Below are 24,927 nucleotides of genomic sequence, written 5' to 3'. Positions count from 1 at the left end.
CACATCACACTTCAAAGATAGAATTCACCAGGTTTCAGCAACTCACGCTTGCATTCTCTCGACCCTAAATTGCGACTTCGCCTGCCACCTGGACTCTCCCGTGGAGAAGCAACTTTACTGTGTCGCGTGTGGTTCGGCGTCGCATTTACAAATTCCTATTCATTCCTAATACGAATGGCTAACAGTGCGGCATGCAATTTGTGCGGCTGCGATGAGACGCTAGAGCACCTTCTGTGTCATTACCCAACTTTTGACGCTCAACGACGGATACTTCAAACTCAACTCAGCATGTTAGATAGCAGAGTGCTGTCAGAGGAAAAGATTATGGGACCATGGCCTACGCATTCCTGCATGCGAAAGGCCACAAAAGCACTTCTTGAGTTCTTGAAGGAGACTGGACTACATGAGCGCTTGTGACAGTGGACCTTCCTCTGCGACTGACTGTGTGAATAACTGACTCTTTATGTGTTTTCTTTTTTAGTATTCTCGCTCCTTATCTATTCTTCCCCTTTCCCTCTCCCCAAGCGTAGGGTAGCCAACCGGGCACGTCCTTGGTTAACCTCCCTACCTTTCCCTTCTCGTTTCTCTCTCTCTCTCTCTCTCTGGTGCTCGACAATGGCTACTGACCCCAAGCCCAAGCCTGGGGTGTCGTCGTGTAATCGCAAGCATATTATCAATCGCTGAACCAATTAATACGCGCTAGGAGACAGGCGAGCTGGAAGGGCCGCAAGGTCGCGTTCGTGGCCATCTGTGAGGAAAGAGTCCGCGCTGTCATGTGGCTTTGAGGGAGGCGTGGGGAAATCCGAGGCGAATCCGTCTGTGCCGATGATGCGGATGGCCTTCGTTTATTTATTTATTGAATTATTTAAAATACTCTGAATTCCTGGTGGCGTTACAGAGAGGAGTGGTGAATTATTACACAATGTTAGATACAGCAGTCTGAAAGGATGAATGAACAGGATTGCTGGCGACCGAGGCGGGGAGGTGGTTCCATTCGGATGCTGTCTTGAGCAGGAATGAATTGAAGAAAACGTGTGTGCGGCAACTTGGTACTTGTATCTTGACGTTGGGTCGATGCGCGATGAACTATAAGGGGTAGATATAAAAACGTCATTTTTTATTTCTTCGTTAGTATACTACATTTTATGGAAGAGTGATAACCGGGCGAGTTTGCTTCTTGATGATAGGTCTGGCAGATGAAGGCTAGTTTTCATCACGGATACATTGGCCCGGCTGGAATAATAGGATACAATTAAACGTGCAGAGCAGCTCTGAATGGCTTCAAGTAAGTATGTTAGCTGTGCTGTAGAGGAATCCCAAATTGATGAAGCATACTCTAGTTTAGACCTTACTAGTGTTTTATATAATGTAAGTTTTAGAGAAGAGGGCGCGCGAGAAAATTGCGACGTAAAAAAACCTACTGTTCGATTGGCAGAGTTTGTCACGTATTCAATGTGAGTTTGCCATGACAGATTGTTAGTAATGTGAACACCTAAATATTTATAGAAAGTGACAGGGGACACAATAGAGTTATTTTGTATGAAGATATAGAAACAGTACTGGATCATCATTTTACATTTGTTGGCGTTCAATTGCACTAACCACTGGTTACACCACGAAGTAATGCTGTTAAGGTCAAACTGAAGTAAAAAGGAATCATCTGTGTAAGTTATTTCACGATAAAAAACACAGTCATCAGCATAAAGACGGATGTTAGACGTCAATTTCTCCGGCAGATTGTTAGTGTAAATAAAAAACAAGAGGCCCAAGGACTGAGCCTTGTGACACGCCAGAAGTTACAAAACAGGTTGCTGAAACGGCATTGCTAGCAGATCCGAACTGAGTTGGTTTGTCGAACAAGCATTCAATCCACTTAAGTAAATAGGGGTGAATGTTAAGTCCGCTTAATTTCAGAAGAACGAGACGATGGCACGCTGTGTCAAAGGCTTTTTCAAAGTCTAAAAAGATACAATCAACGCAAGAACCTCGGTCTAGAGATGAGAACAGGTCATTAGTAAACATAACTAGTGGTGTCTCACATGAAACATTTTTTTTTCGGAAACCATGCTGATGTTTACTAAAAAACTGTCAGCCCTTCCACTGGGGTAGAGATGAAAGACCATCGTGGGACTATGGTGAGAATTATGTATTTCAAATTATGACTATTAGGATGTGATAGTGTAATTGGTTATTTGAACTATTAAAGAATGAGCAATATATTAAATCCGGTGGTTTTCATTTATTTAGTGATCACAGGGACAATGGACTTATTGTCACTTTGGTACACCACCATTAGGTGTATGGCAAAGGTTGGCACGTTCTTCATTAACATGTCACCAACGCCGCGCGCTTTCGCCGCGAACGCGGGAAAAACGCCGTCGCCGTCGACAACAGTTCTACGCGTTGTTTGTGTGACCACACACAACCGCTGTCAAAACCAAGCGCGCCAGCAGCAGCGAGTGAAGGTTCATGTGGTCTATCGCTTGAACGGAAACTGAGCGGCGAAAGCACAGCGCATACAAAGATAGGAGACGTGTTGCAGATCGCTTTCAAGATGCTGCGCGCGCGACCGCCCGGCACCGCGTAAAGTACAAGTTGCTCGCAGAGCAGAAGCCGCAACCCCTCCCTCCCGCGATGCCTTCCCGCTGTCTTCCTTTCGCGTGGGAGATTGAGTGACCAGTTCCCCTTGTGCCCGGTCGCAAGATACGTATTTATTGCCACAGCTAAACGTCGTCTCCCCTCCCTCCCTCCCGTCCCCCCACGGCCTTTCGCACGACGAAGAATCGCTTTTGCTGTCCGCCGTGCGTTCGCTCCCCGTGAAAGCGCGAGTCCCTCGTGCGCTCTCACTCGCACATACAGCACGGCCAATGATAGTTTTTTCTACATCCAGACGCGATCATCGAAGACTGAGCCCTTAACAGCGTCGCTGTAAAAGTTGTTACATACAAGGAAAAGCACGAGATGAGGAAAAATGATTTGTTCCAGAAGTTTCCCGGGAATGCTGGTTAATGAAATGGGCCTGTATTTGATAGCGCATAAAGGGATACACTGTTCTGGAATAGGCACCACCTTCCCCGCCTTCCAGTCGTTTGGCAGCACACCGCATTCTAAGGACTGCTTGAAAAGTTCAGGTAAAATAATAGATGAATGGGTTACAGTGCATTAAAAAAACTGAGCGTTATTTCATCAGGGCCGGGTACAGATACCTTTAGACTCTCTATGAGTTTTGTTATTCCAACCCAGTCAGTGATTATGGGATCCATCGTGGGAAACATCGCATGGATCCATCATATCCATGCCGTGATCCTGAGCAGCTTTCCGATTCTGCTGTAGCTGTCAATGTCCGGAATCGATGTCGACGTCGTCGCAATGGAGATCGCAACGTGAATGGCAGTCATTTCACAGATTATCCTATCGTCGGTGCTTATAGGTTCTGAGGGTTGTAGTGGCCGTCTTTCATAGTGTTATTGTGGAGAACTGAAGACGTGGGTATCGAGCCGTGAAAATGGCGAGATGTGTTTGGCTCATTCTCTCTTCCTGGATTCGCAAACTGGCTTTTCTCTAAGCTCTCCAACTCGATGGATAGGTAATTTAACAGGCGTTCCAGCTCCGTGATAGACGCTGCATTACTGCTATCACTTGACGTCCGAATGGCGCAAGACCGGTGGTACTGTAGCACTATATCGTGTTGTAAAGCCCGCAGCAACAGGTCGCACAGCGTTGCAGAAAAAGACGCCTTGCTCACCTCCAGGGTCTCCAGTCCGCGGATGTTGATGACGATCTGGTCGTACAGCTTGCGAAGAGCTGTTGGGTCACTTGAATGGACCGAAGGCAAAGTACGAAGCCTGGAGAAGTACTCCTGTTCTCCTGTCTCATTCTATCGCCGAAGCATTTCTTCAGTATATCAATGGCGTCCTTGTAGCAAGCTTCTGTTGTAGGCAGTCCCGCAATAGCTGAGGATGCGTCGCCTCTTAGGAAGAACCTCAGGCAGTTAAACTTGGCCGTCGCTGTGAGGCTTCCGTTGCGGTGAATCATCTGGTCGAATTGTTCCCATAAGTCGTTCCATCAACATAAATCTCCAGCAAATGGGGCGATGGTAACTTGGGTAGTTTGGCTCCAGAGACTCCCGCTGTACTGGCTGCCGATAAAGTCCGAAGCTCCGGTGTTGATGACGTGACAACACGGTCTCGCTTGCTAAGCAGCTCACTCATGACGCTGGTAGCGTTGTCCTCGTATTCCGGAATTACGTTATCATGTACAGAAGGTGACGCAACGAAGTGGAAGCAATTTGTGTCGAACAGAGTGAAAGAGATCGGGGAAAAAACCGATCCTTCTATGGGAAGTATTGTCCAGGACAGGCGAATCCTGCTGACCTAGTGACACGTAGAGTTTCAATGGATGAGTTATTGTATAACCGTACGTGGCTGCATAGACCCGACTGGCTAGGCGAGTCAGAAGATAGATGGCCACTACAACTCCCAGAACCTATCAGCCCCGACGATAGGATAATCAGTGAAATGACTGCCGTTCATGTTGCGATCTCCAGTGCGACGACGTCGACATCGATTCTGGACACTGACAGCTACAGCAGAATCGGAAAGCTGCTCAAGGTCACGGCATGGATATTCAGATTCATCAAACACTGCCGATTGGTCACGGCATGGATATTCAGATTCATCAAATACTGCCGATTCAAAAACAGAGCGCACACTGGTTTTCTATTAGCCGAAGAGATCACTGAAGCAGAAAAATATTGGTTCAGACATGTAGAGCAGCAAGCCTTCAGCGAAGATATAAGTTCGATTTCGACAAGTATATCAGCCAAGGCAACCGCTCGCATCAAAGACCTCAACCCGCTCTTGGATGCCGACAGCATCCTCCGGGTGGGTGGGCACCTGTTGCACCTTGACGTATTTGAGGAGATAAAACACCCAGTCATCCTCCCACACGATCATCACTTTTCTACGTTACTGACAATGGAAGCACACTGCGAAATACTATACACGGAAGCGTGAAAGACACTCTGGCACAGTTGCGAGAGCACTACTGGATCTGCCGGGCATGAAAATTAGTAAAGAAAGTCATACACGGCTGCTATAAGTGCAGACGTTTAAGAATTGGCCCTGCCGACGCTCCAACTTCTCCTATAGCACGTCATTGTGTAAGGCCGACGAAACCATTCGAAGTCACTGGAGTTGACTTTGCCGGAACACTATTTGTTGTGACTCAAGCTGGAAAAACAAAATGTTACGTAGTGCTCTTCGCATGTGCCACATCTCGAGCAGTGCACCTGGAACTGGTTTCCAGCAAGAACTCAGAAGTCTTCCTCATGTCTTTACGACGCTTTGTAGCGCGAAGGGGTCTACTTCGCGTGATTTATTCAGACAACGCAAGAACATTTAAGAAGACGTCAAAAGACTCTTCAAGTTGCTTTCCAAGTTGCTTTCCCAAGAGGACGTAACGGCATACTTGAGCCAGAAGAGTATTACTTGGAAGTTTCTTCTTCCCAGCGCACCATGGTGGGGCGGCTGATGGGAGCGTCTGATCAGGACAATCAAGCTTCCACTGAGAAAGGTTCTCGGCAAAGCTCGACTTAACTTTGAAGAGCTGACGACTGTGCTTACGGAAGCCGAAGCGGTGGTGAACTCGAGGCCTCTCACCTAAGTTGAGTCGGACAGCGAAGAACCGCGTGCATTAACACCAGCAGACCTCATCATAGAACGGAGACTATAATGACGCTACCACAGGGCAGCAACGACGTGTCAGTGGACTTTACACGCACAGAAGCTGTCCGAGGACACGCTTACAGGAAACGCCTAACTCAGAAATTCTGGAAGAGGTGGACGAAAACATATCTGCTGCAACTTTGATCAGCGCACTTTTCCCATGGGAGACCCACCAACGCAATAAAGACAAGAGATATCGTCATAGTCCACGCCGAGAAATCACCTCGACAAATGTGGAAACTCGCAAGGGTTCTTGAAGTCTACAAGGGTGTTGATGGCCATGTCCGCTCTTGCAAGATTCAGCAGCAAGGAGTTAATACCACCAGACCAATACAAAAGCTTTATTGGCTCGAGCAGAACGAGTGATTTGGCGGCCGGGAGTGTGTTGAATTAATCTCAGCACAGTCTCGGATCGAAGAAGAAGCGCCTCCTTTCTGGAGAGAGCCCGTGCTCACAAGCACGTGCAGAGAGCGGCTACGGGAACGGCGAAGAATAAATAGTATGCCCGATGCTTTAAACCTCGCTTCTTGTCAGTAAACCGTACGCCATCTTAAACGAAGGGATTAATAAATACGGGTGATGAAAAAGAGTGAGAATCAGAAAAGTAACATTTAAATACGTTATGCAGAGCAACACAGCACGTATCAGATGGTATGAGGTTCCCCGTCTCATCAAATAGTTGGATATCTTGTTTCGGTTTGCCGCTAACCACTTCCCAAAATTTACGTGGCTTATTTCGAAGCAGCGAAGGAAGAGTGCTTGAAAAAAAAATTGCGCTTGGCCGCTTCAAGTTAACGTTTGTAATCAGAGACGCAGTTTTGATAACCTGCCCAACGCACAGCTTTATCATTTGATACAGCGTTTCTGTAAATTAGCATACTAGCTTCTGGTACCTTGAATATTCCTCTGGTATGCCTTTAAGCAAGGTGGTTTCCTTTTGCATGTCATGGTGGGCCTGCAGCGCGCTCAGGTCATCTTGTGGTAGTGTCGGCAGCGGAAGCACGGTAGTCCAGTATTGAGAAACTTTTTCACCTGGGTGTAATCTGAGGCACTTTATGGCATGGGTAGTAGGCACGAGACGGAGGGCGATACACCGAAGTATTACAGGACTTGTCGTCCAAGACTTGTCATCCAGTACATTTCTTTTAGCTAGAACTGTGGAAGCGGTGGTTGAGTCTACAGGCGTGTTGTGAACTGAACCGACAAAAGGGCATTCTGGCTGCGATAGTTCGTGGTAAGGCGTGGTGTAACGCGCAAGGTGGTGCGTACCTATAACCACGGCAGTCACGGGTAATATTGCGGCGGGCTATTTCACAAGCCGGCTGTGTACTGACGCATGTACTTTTTTTTATCTATCACGGGTGACCGGGTTTCACCGCCTAAGAAATGCTATCGCTCAGCGCAGGACGCGCCTACATGTATCGGAAGTTTCCAGAGTAATCGCTGGTGCCTTCGTGTCTTCTAGAAAGTACTCATAATTCGCGTGGCGCGTACTTGCGATGAGATTACACAAGGTTCGGTTACAACAAACAGTGGATTGAACTACAGGTAAGATTCGAGAAACTTCCGATACATGCAGGCGGGTCCTGCGCTGAGCGGTAACACTTGTTAGACGGTGAACCGCGGTCACCCCAGAAAGATAAACAAGTAGACGTGTCAATACACACGTGACTGTGTTCGTCGCTATCGTTTTTCTTTGAGTGTAGCGTATTTCTGTGGGCACAAGTTCATCCAATAAAAAGCTAGTTTCGTCATTCACAGTTTGTTGCTGTTTTTTCATCGTCACTACTACGTGACAACATGGTGAAAGGTCTTGACATCTGCGCTTGGACGGTCACAAAACTCTACAAGTTCCAGGCGTGCACTGATGAATCCGGCAGTACTTGACCACCTGAAAGGTGAGGCCATGCAGGAAAAATTGGCATATGGAGCAGCAAGAACCACTCACGGGGTTCTTCTCGTAGAAGAGAATAAACGGCGGAATAGTGAGCCACAGCTTCACTCCGCCGAACAAGTAAGGGGCGGCTACGTTTTGAGGGTGCTGTAGCGGTCTGCTTTGAAGTGTGTGTGCACTATTGAGCATTTCCAGCTAGTACGAGACAAGTTGCCATGGTCGTTGCTTCGCTTGATGTCTTAACTGATGGACGTGCTTAAGGTTACACGTTGGGTAATGCATCACACATCCTGTTTCAACAATACCGCTTCACTGCGTGTTGTCGATTGCTCTGTTCGCTATTATTGAACCCTATTTTAAAAAGACCTCGGCATCCTGAAGAGAGGCAAGAAATAGATAAAAAGAGCAAGCTGTGAAATTAACGGAGCTCGCACCCGGTTGCTTGCTCTACACGTGGGAATGTGCAGAGGAGAAAATATAATATACAAAGAAAGAAAGATAGTCATTGTGCGCGCACCTGCAGATGAGTGTTCACTCATCTCAAGGTCACAAGCGCTCATCCAGTCCGGTTGTCTTTAAAAAGCGCACTAGCGCTTTGGTGGCTTTGTGCAAATTACAGATCAGCAGCCAGTGTCCGAGGATTTTCGCTTATAAGAATGGTATGTCGTCAAGCCGATCCTTGTACGCAAAGCATACTGCTGATAGTCGCAGGTAGACAAGGGCCAATAATGTGCTTTATAGTTTGATCACAAGAGTGGCATGTCACGCTGTTGTAATCCCAATGAGGAATTAATTGGCGTTAGTGGATGCGATTCCAAACCACGGGCGGGGCACAGAAGCAATAATCACGACGGGAGATCTCGGGGGACAGCCGAAGTCGCAAGCCAGCATCCAGTAAGTACAATCGTGAATTCCAGTGTGGAAGTGCGATGCAACGAAGGAGTGAGTGAAGTTTCCGCGCTGCATCGTTCCTCCAACGCGGTATTGGTACGCAATAAAGTTACTGGTAAGCCAAACGAACGACTACATCTGCCATGTCATTGCCGGCAATTAGGCAGTGGATGGGCAGCAACTGAACTATAATGTCATGGTCTTTCTCGAAAGCTTAACAGTGAACGTGTCTATATTTATGTACTATCCGCTTATGAGAGCCATGATGCAAGGCAAACTGCAGTGCGTGTAGGGCAGCCTTAGAATCGCAAAAACTTTCCAATCTGTTAGGCAATTGTTGAAGCACATAATCGAAAGCACACTGAAGAGCCGCAAGTTCTGCTGTCGATGCCATAAGATGCGTTCGCTTCATCTGTTTAGAGACAGCATGCTCCGTGATTGAATGAGAACGTGGGAATATCTCACCAAGAATTACCTATCGTTCATTATACCAGTTGTGTACGCTGCATAGACGGTAGTGGGACTAGCTCTGGACACTCATTAGGACAGCACTTGCAGAAAGGAAATTACTTAGACCAAACACTTAACATCGACGACATGATCGGAAAAACCGGTTCCACCTTCGAGAAAGGTGTACAGAATACAATGCATTACAGAATGGTCCGTACTGCTCGCATCGATTGCATAATGACTGCAACATTCGCCCCCTCGTACACTACATAATGAGAGAGTAAGTGTGGTACCGAGTATTTCGGTCCACAAAGACCGTATTATACAACCGTCAAAAATATAACTCTAATAGTTTGGTCACAGCTATGACCGTAAAAAAACGACATAAGCAGACAGTATTTAGCATTTTATTTGCTCGCAGAGGTATGAAAATATATTTGACGATCCACAGTAGACACAGGCTTTACTACGATCCACAGTAGTAAAGCCGCAGTGGCCTACCGAGCATTAGTGACACAGCACTTCCTTTTCCATGAACAGTATCCATAAGAGATCACCTCGCCTTTGCAATTTTTCACGCATTCTCCTCTCTTGTATTTGCATTGACTTAGCGTGCCTGCATCGACATAGAAAATACTGGGGTCAGTTTGTATTCACTGCATAAGCTTCATTTATTTCGGAGCCGCGTAATGTTACTCGATTTCGCCCAACGAACAGATTCTAAAATGTACAGGAACGTTAAAAATGTTAAGGAAGTAAGTTTTCTGGTGTCATGTTTTACAATGTGTTTCTAGAGGACAGCAGCTAGCTGTTTTATATGGGCATCGCATGGATGGATGGACACAACTTCATTGTATACAGAAAGTAATTTACCACATCTTCGTATCACTTTCTAAGCGCTCACGAAAACAGACGACGCACATTCTATTCCGTCTCGCCAACTGGGACACTGAAGTAGCTGTGGAGAGGACTGAGGAAGCGAGACCGTCGCAGAGGACGCGCTGTGACGGAAGGTGTTTACGAACCTTCTCATTTATTGACATCATATAACGACAGAGCGAAGGAAGTAGTATTGATAATAAAATATTTTCTGCATGGCCACCTAGGGCGCAGACTGCGCTTGCTCAGAATAAAAGGTTATTATCTCTCTTTCTCTCTCGTTGCTTTTCTCACTGGAGACTGTCATACACTCCAATACGAAGTACCCGCGTGTGGCCCGTGAGCCGTTGCTTCATTTGGTCCACTTATGAGCTGTGGGTTGGAGCGTTTAGTTTTCACAGGAAAGAAACTGTGTTCGAAACGGATTGCTGCTTCGTCCTTCGTTGGAATTTTGCACATAGGGTTCCATTTTTGGATGACGATCGTTTGCGAGGTACCACATCAACATCAGAGAATTCCTAGTTTGCAGGGAACCAACAAATATTGGTTTACAAACGATGAATGCACCTCACATTGTATTCTAGGCGCCTGTGTACCATTCGTTCAGGGGAAGTTCGTACTGTATAAAGCGGAGTACCTGAATAAAGTGATACGCGATTCCTTACTTGTCCAAGAAGGACGCACCGACGAAGAGGTTAGGAGATGGACTTAAATTCGCTGACATAATCAGGCTTGCATGCACTGAACGCAACTGCATTAAAATTTAAGCACCGCATGCATCACACTCACGCAGGTTGCGAAGCCGAACCAAATAAGTCGCGAAGGTTCGGGCGAAAAGCGGTTCAGAACCTATTGCCAGAGACATCAACAAGGGTAGTTATGCTAGTTGCTATCGAAGCGCGACTAGGCGAGGAGGAAACAAACACTGGTAGCAAAGAAAAAAAAAACAATTTTTAGTCAAGCGCGAAGGATTTTTTTTATTATTCAAGCGACATTTATTCCCAATCAGTTTTGTTTGGGCACAGTCTGTAAAGAGGTTATGACAGTGCTTTTCAGTGTCAAAATATACCTTGTTGTCAGCACCTTCTGATGAAGGGGCGCTTGCCATAATCACGCAGTGCCGTCCTTGTAGTGCATTAAAAGGCGCGCTCATAAAGTTCGTCTTCTACGACACGCACCCTTACATGCGTTGGTGTTTCGCTCCTGCATGCCTTCTCGGCATTATTGTGGCGCGAATTTACTTTTTACTGAAGGTGGTGTTGCGAGGTACGCTTCATCGCGGTGATAATGGGCTTGACACGCCGCACAGTCCCGGGAATGGACCAAATCACCAAAAAGGCACTTGTAAATCTTGACAAACCCTCGCTGCTAGAGCTTACCGCTCATCTTAATTAAGTATGGAGGGACGGAAACCTTTACGAGGGCTGGAAAATGGCCAAGGTTCGTCTGATACCGAAGCCATGCAAGCTACCAGCCATGGAGAAGCTACGACCGATCTCCCTCACTTCGTGTGTAGGAAAGCTCCTAGAGCACATCGTTCTCAACCGGATGCAACCATTCCTGGAGGACTCCGGGAAACTTCCAACAACGATGACAGTATTCCGTCCAGACCTCTCAACTCAAGACACCCTACTTCAGCTCAAAGAGGAGATGATTGTTCCAGCGGCACTCAACTCCCCCACCGGTATCCTCGCCTTGGATTTTAAAGGGGAGTTCGATAACGTCAAGCATACAGCAATCCTACAGAGGCGAAACACGCTGGGCTGTGGGGCTAGGATGTATCCCTATATCAGAGATTTCCTCTAAGATAGAAAAGCCATCCTAAAGATCGGGGACCTAGTTACAAACGCCTTCCTACTGGGCGGGCACGGAACGCCACAGGGCGCAGTCTTATCCCCTCTCCTTTTAAATATCGCCCTACTAGGCCTTCCGCCGCTCCTCGATAACATCCCGGGAATCCGGCATGGCCTATAGACCTTTTCATCGGGCGAGGAGGAAAGGGCGCGCGACGAGCCTTTCCTCCTCTCTGGCTTGTGCGAGCCGGCACGGCGCGGCTTGAATGTGTTGCCGGTCGCGCGCTGCAGGACGATTTGGAGGTGTTTTAGCTAGTTCTGAGTGCAATTTACGGGATGTAAGTTCTTACGAGGTCGTCGAACAACCACCGTGTAGCCTTTAGGTGCAGTAGTAGCTACAGTATCTCTAAATTTCTTTTGGATGTGCAAAAATGCGACGCGCATCATCAGCCGCGGTGTGTGTATGTGTTGTGAACTATGTTGGATGTATCGGTTTTCACTCGACGAAGAGTTGTTGTAAAACATTTTCGTCAGCCACCGGCATCGTTCTCACGCATTTTCAGTCTAGTAGACTTCAAATCACTGTCTACGTTCAAGGCCGAAGGCATTGCTCAACACAGCGAGCACTGCGGTTGGCAAACCAACATATATACTACACAAGCTTCGTGCTTCGATCGGCATTGCCTTTTTGCCCTGTAAGGCACAATATACAAACGGGATAGCATATAGAGAATCCAACAGCTATTTGTGAGGGCCCAATTTCCGTAAGATGGGCGAATCCGCCGTAGATGACAACTTACGAGACTAAAAAAAAGAGTTCTTGCGGCTAAATAAAACGGAACACGGGACAACGACGCAATAAGACTTCGCATGGTCGTGCCGCATGCTTGTCCCACTTGGACCATGCGCTATATAGAGCAAACAGATCTATAACACGGCATTTAGTACTGCCTTAGATGCTCGCGCAGTCGATATCTGCAGCTGGTCGTTCGATCGACCACTCGAAAAGTGTGATTTACACTGTACGATATGAGGTTATTATTAACCAAATTATTTTATTTGTGGGCTCAAACCTTGCCCCGCAAACAAAGCAGTCGCCCAATGTATCTACAGACACAACTTGAACGCTTGTCAAAGTAAACAGCACGACTTATTCTCCAGCAGAACGGTACCCACGCTGTTAGGATCGTCAAATGTTTCGTAAGTACTCGTTGCTGCTGAACCAGAGCTTAGAATTACTGTGCTGAGAATGCTGCAGTAAGGTAACATTCGGGAAACGAATTTTCAGAAATACCTAACTGATATCCGAAGCTGATTATAAGCTCAAACAAACACGCACACCTCGCGCAGGGTGCTCCGTCCGCCCTAACGTCAGCATAAACTCCAGCCGCTTAATTATTTCAGACTTAAATTCCTTCACTACGCCTCACAGGACAATTCCCCACGTAGAAGACTCCATTTCATGCTAAATAGACCGTGCGAGTGCGAAAAAACCCACCAGAAACTGCCGCCGAGCGCATACCATTGCAGACAACACAGGCGTTCGCCCAAGCCAGCATGCCAACTGCCCATAGATGGCGCCACTGGCTACGAAATGGCGGCGCCCATGAAAAAACGGTCTATAAGCCGATGACCTAACCATCTGCTCGTCCACCGGATCCATCGGGGCAATGGAGAGCCGCTTGCAGGAAGCGGCAGACGTGGGCAGCCAGACAATGCGTCTGCATCAAGATGATTATTTCTAGACTTGCACGTTATTGTAAAGTCATATTCCTGCAAGCGGAGTATTTAGCGTCCTAAGTGTCCTGACATGTTTTTCATCGATGACAGCCAACACAGGGCATGATGGTCGGTGACGATGGCGAAGTGGCGGCCGTAAAGGTATGGGCGAAATTTCTGAATCCACCAAACGATAGCCAGACACTCTTGCTCTGTAATGGCGTAGTTCCGCTCAGCTGGAGAAAGTGTTCGGCTGGCATATGCTATGACTTTCTCTGTAGAGGCTGCATTACGTTGCAGAAGTACTGCTCCAATACCTTGTGCGCTTGCGCCAGTATGGAGTATGGTAGGGGCTCGATCATCGAAGTGGCGAAGCACTGGTCCGGAAATAAGAGGTTGCTTAAGAGCTTGAAAAGCCGATGCGCAGTCGTTAGTCATGTGAAAGAGGCACCGGTAACCAATAGCTTGTGTAGAGGAGCTGCTACTGCAGCGAAGTTGCGTATATATCGAGGAAATATGACGCCAAGTCGAGAAAACTACGTAGATCTTTCTGTTGCTGGGGGCGAGGAAACTTAAGAACAGCACTAATCATGTAGGGGTCTTGCTGGATGCCATCTTTTGAGACGATGTGCCCCCCTACATTTGTTTTGCTTGCAAATTTGCATTTTTGTACTGATCTGGCCACCGGCAATTTCAAGGCACTTGAGAACTTCGGATAATCGATGAAGATGTTGGCTGAAGTTAGACAAAAATATGACAATATAGTCCAGATAAGAGAGGCAGGTATTCCATTTTAGTCCACGAAGTACGTTATCGATCATGCGCGCAAATGTGGCGGCGGCATTACAAAGGCCAAAAGGCATCACATTAAATTCAGAAAGTCCGCCTGGTGTAGCGAATGCGGTCTTTTCTTTGTCAGTCTCGTTCATCGACATTTGCTAATATCCTGATCGAAGATCATGGCTGGAGAAATACTCCGTCCCTCGTATTGTGTCCAAAGTGTCGTCCATTCAAGGTATAGGATATACGTCTTTGCGTGTGATCTCAATGAGCACTCGATAATCGACGCAAAAGCTAACGGAGCCATCTTTTTTCTTTACCAGAACCACGGGAGAGGCCCAGGAGCTAGAAGAAGGTCGTATTCCGCGCAAGCATGTCAGCAACCTGTTCTTCAATGACCTTCCGTTCGGACGGCGATATGCGATAGGGGCGTCGTCGTATTATAGAGGAACCATCGGTTTCGATGTGGTGTGTCGCCACAGAAGTTTGGCTCAACACAGGGGAACAGCTATCGAAACAGACTTTGTGCTTCGCCAAGACCAGCAGTAAGGCTTCGGACTGGGCGACTGTTAGGTCAGACCCAAGGGCAGCTGGGGGAGGGAAAGAATCATCCAAACCTGAGATTGGTGCTGGCGATGAAGAAGGGCAAAGCGTGACTATAGAGATAGGTGGAATGTTGGCGAGGGTTGCCACAGTCATCCTTTTGGGCAGCATCACAGGATCTGGGGTCATGTGGCAAGCAGACAGAAGGGCGCGGCCACGTGAAAACCAGACGAGACAGGCGGCAATGAGAATTCCGCGAGAAGTACAGCGGGGAGAAGGGGTGACTAGAGCGTCTCAATCGGCGACCTGACTGGATCAAAGTCGAGACCAGGACGCAGGACTTAGTAGCCTCGTCTTTCATCCTGCTGGTGACTGCGGCAGAAGCGAGATATATGGCCGCGTATACCGCAGTAAAAACAAACCAGACGAGGCGGACGCCACTGAGGTTAGGATGGCACAGCAAATGCTCTGGTTCCCATCGAAGCCAAATGGTCATAGGTAACGTCAGTGGGCACAGAAGTCACGGTAGGGGTGGGTAGCGAAGCAACATCCGCATGGGTAGGCGTGGGGCGCGCTACCGGAGCAAGATGCGTCATGGGTGCAGTCATCACTGTCAACTCTTGCTTTACGACCTCGCGCAAGTCGAAGGTGGGGGTTGGGACACAGGCAGCAGGTGAACGCCTCAGATCTTGTACTTGAAGCTCTTCGCGGATGATGGTGCGGATGAGAACACGTAGATCTCAATAATGTGGAACTTGAGGATCAGTGCTGTCATGTTGAAGACGAAGAGTCTGCAGCTCATCTAGGCAATTACATGTGGAAGTGATGTCTTGGACAGAAGCCGGATATTGCATGATTAAGGCGTGGAATGCGACACACCCAATGCCTCTTAATATGTGTCGAACGCGTTCAGCTTCCGTCATGCTAAGGTTCGCACGGCGGCACAGGGCCAAGAGATCCTCTATGGGGTGTAAGATTCTTGTGGAAGTTGGAGGCGCGTGCCCAGCCTCTGTTTGGCGACTTCTGCACAGCCAGATGAGGAAGCGAAGATTTGCCGCAGCTTGGTGGTAAACGTGGACCAATCCGCGATGTCGGCCGGTTTTCTCTCTCTCTCTTTCTTTCTCTCTGTCGATCTCTCTCTCCTTCTTTCTCTCTCTTTCTCTCTCTTTCTTTCTATTTTTTTCTTGGCACCTCGCCAAAAAAGTTCATTTTGTATTATTTGTTTATTTCTCTCACTCTTTGGCTCCCTTTCTTTCTCTCTCCGGCGCCTCTTCTCCTCCTATGCCCTGTTTTCACTCTCTTCCAGCTCACGATCTCCCAGCTCGGTGATGCTGCGCACGACAACGAGAGCAACCAACGAGTCTTTAACAGATCCGCTGTAAAAACAATATAAACTTTCTTGGCGAGGCGGGATTTGAACTCGGGTACTCAAGTCAAGTCAAGTTAAAGGTAAGGTAAAAGCCAAGATAAAGCCTAAGTAATGCCAATATAGAGCTAACAGAAAGCCAAGCCAAGCCTCCACAGCTACGCTGGTTATTGGTGTTTGCGATAGCAAAGCCAGAGCATTTTTTTCTCTATTTCTATCTCTCTTTCTCTCCCTTTGTCTCTCTTTCCTTCTCTCCTTTCTGCCTCTTTCTTTCTCTCTCTCTCTCTCTCATTTTCTCTTTCTCTTGCCCATAGCAAGTTGTGTTACAATCGTAGGTACACTGCAGTCATAGGATTCCCATAAATGCATGTTCTGCAAGCGTGGGTGTATGGTTATGACGCTCGCCTTCGGACCGTGGGAACCCGAGCTCGAATCCCACCTCGCCAAGAAAGTTCATTTTGTTTTGTTTCTCTCGCTCTCTGTCTGTCTCTCAGCACCTCCTCTCCTCCTATGCTATGCCTGCGCTCTCTCGCAGCTCGGCGATGCTGCGCACAACGAGACAAACCTAGCGAGCCTCCGCTGTAAAAATTCAGTTTCCTTCGGCATAATAATGCAATTTAGTGCGTACACGTCCCTTTCACGTGGTGAGTTCCTGCATTTTCGTGACGTTGCGCCAAAGGCAGGTGAAGTAGGTACAACGCCCCCCCCCCCCCTAAAAAAAATCTAGCGATATTGGAGGGCTAATTGCGAAAAAGGCATAGTATCGGCCATAATTATTTTTCTTTCTGTCGGCATAATCATTGTGAACGCGTCATATCAGGTGGGAAGTTTCCGCGGTTTTCGTGGCTTCAGGTAACCGACAGGCGAAGAGGGGCTGCCCCGAAATATGTTTCACCAGTCATGGAGGGCAGATTTCAGAAATGCAATGGAAATAAATTGGAATAGGTTTACGCTATAGCACCCATGATTTCGACAATCGACGACTGTGGATGTGCCCATTGTTGTGTTGTCTGTTTGTTTCGTGGGGCAGACGTTCACCTAATAAAGCGGGAAATCTTGACTAGCGTGTTGGGCAGTCCGGTTCTTCACTGTCACTACAACGTGACTATATATACTACAGCTGCAAAGTCTGCAGGCTTTCCAAGAAGCCTCCTTTTTTTCTGAACTGCTTCAACACGATGACACCTTCAAAGAGCATACTTGTACCACAAATAGTCATCAATAAACACAAAGAAATAAGGCGTAACATACATCTTGGTTCGCATGTAATACTAGATCTTAACAGGCAGCTGTGAAGGGCTGCAAACGAGAGACGTGCACACGGAATGCCCTACCTGCTGAAAATAGCATCGGTGGATATTTGTCTATATAAATGCTATTTTTACTGAAAAAAAACGCCTCTAATCTGTCACATTTGAGTTTTGGTTAACAGTAGTGGGCTGAGAATGCATACCCGATAATCTACATGAAAGTCGAGCCTTTCTCTTGTTGCGTCAATCAAGAGTATAATGCTCATAAACATAGCAAAGTGTGCGAGAAGAGTTCCACGAAAAAATCATTCTTACTCATCTTGCAGCAGACAGTAAATCCTCCACACCCCTTGTAAGGTAAATATAGATCCTTGGGGCAGTTAGTGTGATATAAGCACCCATAGCCTTTCTTATCACAATCTGTGCCTTTGTAAGCTGTCGAAAAAATAAAGTACAAATCAATATCAGTGCATTGCCGATAATGAACAATTTTAAAGCAGGAAATTCTGATACTACAATTACCTCACCTTTGTGCATAAAATTATTTTTGCTGTTTATTTCCACACATGCTCAAGGAAGAGCTTCTTCTAGGACCACATTTTTGGCCCTAGGTTGGCATAAAAATTAGGCCAATAATTACACGTGGTAAACAGCAGAATTTTGTCATATAATTGCCCGTTACTTCGAGTGGAAAATATAAATACATTAAAAACGATCCCACTCTGAGTATTTCGACATGTGATGCAAGTTGCATCGCTTGCTGAGCATAGAAAGAGTATCCACGGAGATGGTAATATAAGCCATCTGTTTGACGTTTTATCAACTAATATCTTTCTACCTGCTTCTCAGATCTATTATCTTGCTGCTCGCGTAACGGTGTTACACAGTTGTCATGTACCCGTACTCTCATCCACAGCATTTATGTTTTATAGGACATGTCTTTGAAGTAAAACAAGTACACTATGGTGAACGATTTTCACTTGACTGTTTAATGGCTCTTATGCAGTTAGAAACCAAATGATGGTTTTAATTTAAATCTACAGAAATCAATGTTTAGCCTCTCAAGTGTCAAAGTTATTGGTACAGTAGGTTATTGGTACAGTAGCTTCATGAAACTAGGGCTTGTATGCAATATGGACCAATGACAATTTTTATATTCCGCAAAATAAAGTTGAAACGTCTAATTATATTGCATAAGAAGATACATTTAGAAGGAGGCACTAAATGAATATTTGGGAAATTGATAAGATTGAGTGCAGTACGCCTGTTGCATATAAAAATAGGTAGGAAATTAGGCAAAGGCTACAACTGTTATGAGAACGGTACAACAATGGGGGAAGGGAGGGGGAGAGGAGTGAGGTCCAAGTGATGGTGAGAGTAGAAGCCGCAGCTGCAGAGGACACACAAACAAAAATGGTGCTGCGTCTGGAAAAGCCACATGATGGTGAGTATTATTATGATGTGATTTTGACGACAAGGCAAATGATTGCCAAAGTGTAACATGCGATTGCTGATGAGTTGCTAACGAAAAAAAATCAATTACGAATTATATGTGTACTAGGGCTGTAAAAAAGCCTAAAGTTCAGTCACTGTAAAATGCGTACTATACCGGGTGTTCAAAATTAAGCTGTTTGGAAATTTTAAAAATCGCCTGTGGCAGGTAACATAATTCTTATCGTTGAGCTGGGTTATTCAAAAAGGCGGACATTGGTAGAATGAGAAATCGAAACACGCATTGAACTAATTAACAAAAATGGACAAATGAACTTTTTAGTTAGTTACTTTATTACTTTAGGACACATATTGCAATTTACGAGTTGTAGCCGGTGAGTTGGCAAGACGCATCCACTTGAAATGAATTTCCAGGATGACTGCAGTTTCGAGATATTATTTCCCAAAGTGTGGGTCGAAATACATGGGCGTTCGAGTTACGTTTGTGCTGCAATCTATAAAACAGCATTTTGGTAAAAACGTAAGTGGAACAACAGTTCATTTTTACGGCGAGTTTGATGGCGCGTATCTCCAAACTGGTGTCATTCTGGAAATTCATTCCAAGTGGATACGCCTGACAAGCTCACCGGCTACATTTCGTAAATTGCAATTATGTGTCGTAAAGTAGTTAGCTAAGAAGGTAAATATTGAATTTTTGGCCATTAGTTGAAAATGTGTTTCAATTTCTCGTGCTACTATTGTTCGCCTCATCGAATCACCCAGCTCAACGATAAGAATTATGCTGCCTGCCACAGTTGATTTTTCAAAATTCCGTAAAGCCTAATTTTGAACACCCTGTATACATACATACATACATACATACATACATACATAAATACATGCATACATACGTACGTACGTACGTACGTACGTACGTACGTACATACATACATACATACATACATACATACATACATACATACATACATACATACGTACATACATACATACATACATACATACGTACATACATACATACATACATACATACATACATACATACATACATACATACATACATACATACATACATACATACATACATACATACATACATACATACATACATACATACTGAAATTATGACACTGATGGGATGAGCGGTGCTATGAACACGAAATCTTTGCTAGAAGGTAATGTTAAGATTAATTGTCGGAGTCATGAGGGAGGTATATGCCCCATATGCTAACATATGGGGCAGAAACTTGGAGGTTAACAAAGAAGCTCGAGAACAAGTTAAGGACCGCACAAAGAGCGATGGAACGAAAAATCTTAGGAGTAACGTTAAGAGACAGGAAGAGAGCGGTGTGGATCAGAGAACAAACGGGGATAGATGATATTCTAGTTGACATTAAGCGGAAGAAATGGAGCTGGGCAGGCCATGTAATGCGTAGGATGGATAACCGGTGGACCATTAGGGCTACAGAAGAGATACCAAGAGAAGTGAAGCGCAGTCGAGGACGGCAGAAAACCAGGTGGGATGATGAAGTTAGGAAATTCGCAGGCGCAAGTTTGAAAATGCTAGCGCAAGACAGGGGTAATTGGAGATCGCAGGGAGAGGCCTTCGTCCTGCAGTGGACATAAATATAGGCTGATGATGATGATGATGAATGTTAAGATTCCGCGGCTTTAAGAAGCCCGTCTGAATCTCGTTTACGAATAACACTACTGCGTCACTCGCTTCGGCACAGACGCCTAACGGCTCCAGCTCTCCCCATAAGGGCCGCCCATATGGGCCGAGCTGGAACCGTTTTGACCTATCACGGAGGGTTAATGGGCGATTTGGAATGAAAACAGATTGGAATAATTTTACGTTATACCGGCCTATGAGTGACAATGGCAGCATCACGACGACAGTCCAATCGCCAACTGGATTGACGACGATTGAACGACCACGATGACATCACTATGGCGGGTGACAACGAATATATGACGATTGTATGACGACGATGGCATGAGGGATGACAGTGATGCAATGATCACTAAGGCGTCACCACCACGAGCAAAAACCGAGTGGCCCAAGTCATTAGCCGGGATAGAAGGCGTGATGACAATGGCATGACGAGAGTAAGATATCAGGAAGGTGAAGGACGAGAATGGAACGGCCACGACAGCATCACGACCAGGAGCACATAACTAGTGGCGCAGGCAGAGACAGCTTGGGCCACAGGATGGGCATAAGATGTTAGTTAGATTGATAGATAGATAGATTAGATAGATTAGAGACAGATAGACAGATAGATAGATAGATAGATAGATAGATAGATAGATAGATAGATAGATAGATAGATAGGCCCAAAACAGCTGAAGTTGGGAAAGAATGCTATTGGCATTAAAATGTACAGCCGACCAAACCATAAGCTAGCTCATGTAAATGATGTTTCTTTTCTGCTTTACAGCGCGTTACGATTGACCGAACTTACGAAACGGTCGAGGTTAACTCATTCTCACAAAGATCGTATCGTCGTTTGTAAGGTTGTTCTTATTGTAAGGTGCTGGCGCCCAGCAAGGGGGTGTCCGTGCTAGACAGTTAAATATTTGGCCGGCTATACCTTCATTAAAAAAATAATGGTTCGTAAGAAATGTTGCCTAAAAAAACAGCCACAAAAACATAAGAAACGCAAGCAGCCCCACAGGCAGAGTACAGGAATACATAGACAAAGATTACACATGCCCAGAGCTCAACGATGAGTTGAGATATACAAGTATTCTAAGGAAGCAACTGATTATCAAAGAAGCGGATTTCCATACCATACAGCCTAATACAAGCGTACCTGATACAATCGGAAGCTTTCTTCTTTATATTCCATCCTTCCACTACTTCACGTGAAGTCTTGTCTTTGCTCTTGCCTAGCATCTGAATCTGAGTGTGCGGACACTGCGCCTAGTGGTTTTTATTTAACATTAGGTTGTCCTCTTGGCCCGATCATCCAAGCAGCGGCCTGTCCGTTCAATTCACGATTGGCTGCACGTCATGGGGGTTGGGTATACCCCACCTACAAAGCATTTCGCGTATGGTTGGACGTGCTTTTTACCGCACCCTCACCTATTCTTGAAATCTTTAAAAGCCAACCGTTACGGGTAGGACAATTGTACTTCTTGAGCTAGATTACTCTCAGAGGTAGACATTATTTGCACAAAAAAAACGAAACTGGATATTTGAACAATCACCGCACTTTTGCTAACTTATCGCGTCACATATTGTAACTTACGATTTCTAGCCATGGACATTCATATCCTCTTGCAACGAACTGTGATGATGACACCATCTTCAAATATGCGTTTCCAGATTTGCGACAAATGCACTTCTGGTCCAGTAACTTTTGAGCTCCATTCTACAAGAAGTCACTTTGATAAAAAGTTAGTGCAGCAATCGCGCATTTTTACGGCAAGTTTCACTGCGCTTATCTCAAAACTGGCGCTAGTTTAGAAATTCGTTGCAAGTGGACGTGCCTTATGATATGACTGGCTTCAATTCGTGTATTTCCGTACGTGCGCTAACGTAATTAGTTCAAATGTTTGTCATAGTGAGGTTCTGTTGATTCGTCAATTATGCGTATTGATTTTGATTGGAAGTGATGCATATATCTCTTCAAATATTCCAGCTCAATAAGTAGATTTGATGCTAGAGGACAGTGCCGACTTTTAAAATTTCTGCTAAGAGTAAAATGAAACACCCGGTATATTTGTCAAAAATAGTGAAGGTGTACATTCCACACTAAATAAGAGTCTACACATAACACAGGGCGAACTAATCAGATAACTACAGGCTACTATATGAGTCTAGTCAAAAATGATTTGATACGATAAGTTTGTGAAATTGAAATAGTGCAGCATTAGCTACAGAAATAATGCTAATAAAAGATATCTTGAGCTGTAATTCAAGTAACGCATTCAGAAATCCCCACTAAAGTCAAGTTGTTGATGCCAATGAGGGCTTATGAGTATGAAACATTATATACATTCGTGTACTATTGCGTTGCTGTGAAGCCGCAACTCTCGTCAATGCCGTGTATAGATGTATAGCACTGCCACCAGTACGGGCTTGTATGTCATATGTAGTGAAATCCTCAAGCACGTGTACAACGTCTTTGTTTTGTTTTGCAATACAGTAAGAGTTATTACCGATCGTTGATTTGTTTATGAACATAATAATTTGATAAAGTGCAACCAAATTGTAAGCGCATGAAAAGGCTATGTTCCTCGTTGGTATAGGAGGCGCCACTTGCGCAAAAGATGTGCGATGCTGCATCAACAGGGGATATTCTTCGTGCATAGTTATTTGAAAATGCTGTTACCTACCGCACAATAGCACTAGTTTTGCGCCTGAGGTATACTGTAAGAAATTAGCATGTGTAGCGAACATGTAAGTACGACGTCATACATTTTCGCACAATGACGGCGACAACATTTCATGTAATGTTGATACTAGTACAACAAATAGTGTCTAAATAGCGCATCGACGTACGAATGTCACTTACCAACAACCATCAAAAGAAAACAAGAGATGGTGAGCGTTAAAAGCCAAACATGCATAGAGCTGAGAATTTTCATTGTTAGACAGTTTAGTAGCGGCCAACTTAGTTGCAACTCAAGGGTAGAGTAAAGCTTGTGCTATGGCGATGCCCGGCTGGACTGGGTGCTTTAAAAACACGCTCTCTCTCTCCCTCTCTATGGCAGCCATCTGGCTTACACTTATTTAATACACAATGCTTTTAACTTACCCCTCCTGCAAAATTTCGCCTTCCGTTATCCACGCTTGCGACGTGCAGCATGTGCTTCAACATGTTCTGGCTCCGCCCCCGAAGTATTATTCGTTCAGGAAGACAGTTATATAGCGGACGCAAAACAAAAACAAAAAAAGTGTTTGGGTAACCGGTTGAAAAAGGCATGCCTCGATACCGCAAATGTGCGTCATGTTTTAATGGGTTGGTTGCTTTGCGAGAAAAGCAAATTAAAGTATGGGATTCTTTGTCCCAAAGCCGCGATGATTATGAGCACGCCGTAGTGGGGGATTCCGGATTAATTTTGGCCACCTGAGGTTCGTTAACGTGCACCTAAATCTATCTACACGGGTGTTTTTGCATTTCACCCCCATCGAAATGCGACCGCCGCGGCCGGGATTTCATTCCGCGACCTCGTACTTTGTGAGAAAAGAGAGCGTTGGCGTTATGTGTATGCATAGCACACTGTATCAAAGAAGTATTTGTAGCTATGACTAATATCGCATCGCCCAAGGACAAAACATGCCGGGTTTACGTTTTTTAATGCTACCGTTTTCACATTGATTTAATGCCAATTGTTGCTATTGGAACAATTACTCCTTGGATCGGCGCCAGCGAAGCACTACCAACAATCGAGTAAAATTCACAATGCGACTATTTCTGGGTTTTTTAAAGACCGGTATTCTAGTACGTATCATGTACAGTAATTTTCGAAATAGAGTTACGGGACTGTACATGTCTAGGAGCTAAAGCTTTGCATGCTGTTGACTATTTTTGTTATGTGGCTGAATATTGTTTTATTCGTTTTACATCGTATGTACGCATACAAAAATGAAGCACGTGTGCCCTTGCAACATTTTTGTTATGCGATATCGCACAGTCATATCAGCACCTGAGTAATTGTCGCTGCTCAATACCAATTGTTTCAACTGGCACCTCTAGGTATGCAAGAGAGTGCACATCGCCATTCTTAAGGTACCTGCCTTTCAGAGTTCGGATTTGTTTCTACATGCCCAAACGCTGTTCATTGTAGACAGAGCCTAACAAATATGGATAGGCATAAATGAAGACACGACGCACTGTACGGCGTCGAGCTCTTTGACTAACTGTTGCGATGCTACGAAATAGTCTAAAAAATCCATCTTGTAATCGATCGGGAAAAATCAGCGGAGCGTAAAGTGCTCACAGCAGATGTAGAGTTCTGAGGATGGCGTTCGTAGAATCCGACGTGTGTACTGCCTTTGGTAGGCTCCTACAGGTCCGTGGTTGCAGCTGCCTTGCAGAGTAGCCAACAGTTTGGCTATCTGGGTATGCACCTCTGCTTATATGACTCTGGGTATGCGCATGATGTTCTACACAGTGTACCAATACACATGTACCATTGGGAGCCCGAAAAGAAAATTTAGACCACTGAGTCTGTG

At 45.5% G+C, this 24,927-nt stretch overlaps 1 long non-coding RNA gene across 1 annotated transcript; it reads right to left on the bottom strand.

The window, feature by feature from the left end:
- Window positions 1–9,368: 9,368 nt before the first annotated feature.
- LOC119448266 (uncharacterized) lies at window positions 9,369–23,463 on the bottom strand. The gene is made up of 3 exons (XR_005191016.2): window positions 23,264–23,463; window positions 17,607–17,726; window positions 9,369–9,577 (listed from the first exon to the last, which is right to left on the bottom strand). It is a non-coding gene; the product is annotated as an uncharacterized LOC119448266 (long non-coding RNA).
- Window positions 23,464–24,927: the final 1,464 nt, after the last annotated feature.

Source organism: Dermacentor silvarum, chromosome 4, assembly GCF_013339745.2.
Source record: "Dermacentor silvarum isolate Dsil-2018 chromosome 4, BIME_Dsil_1.4, whole genome shotgun sequence".
NCBI lineage: Eukaryota > Metazoa > Arthropoda > Arachnida > Ixodida > Ixodidae > Dermacentor > Dermacentor silvarum.
Note: the sequence above shows the minus strand (reverse complement) of the source record. Positions and strands in the feature narration are given on the sequence as shown.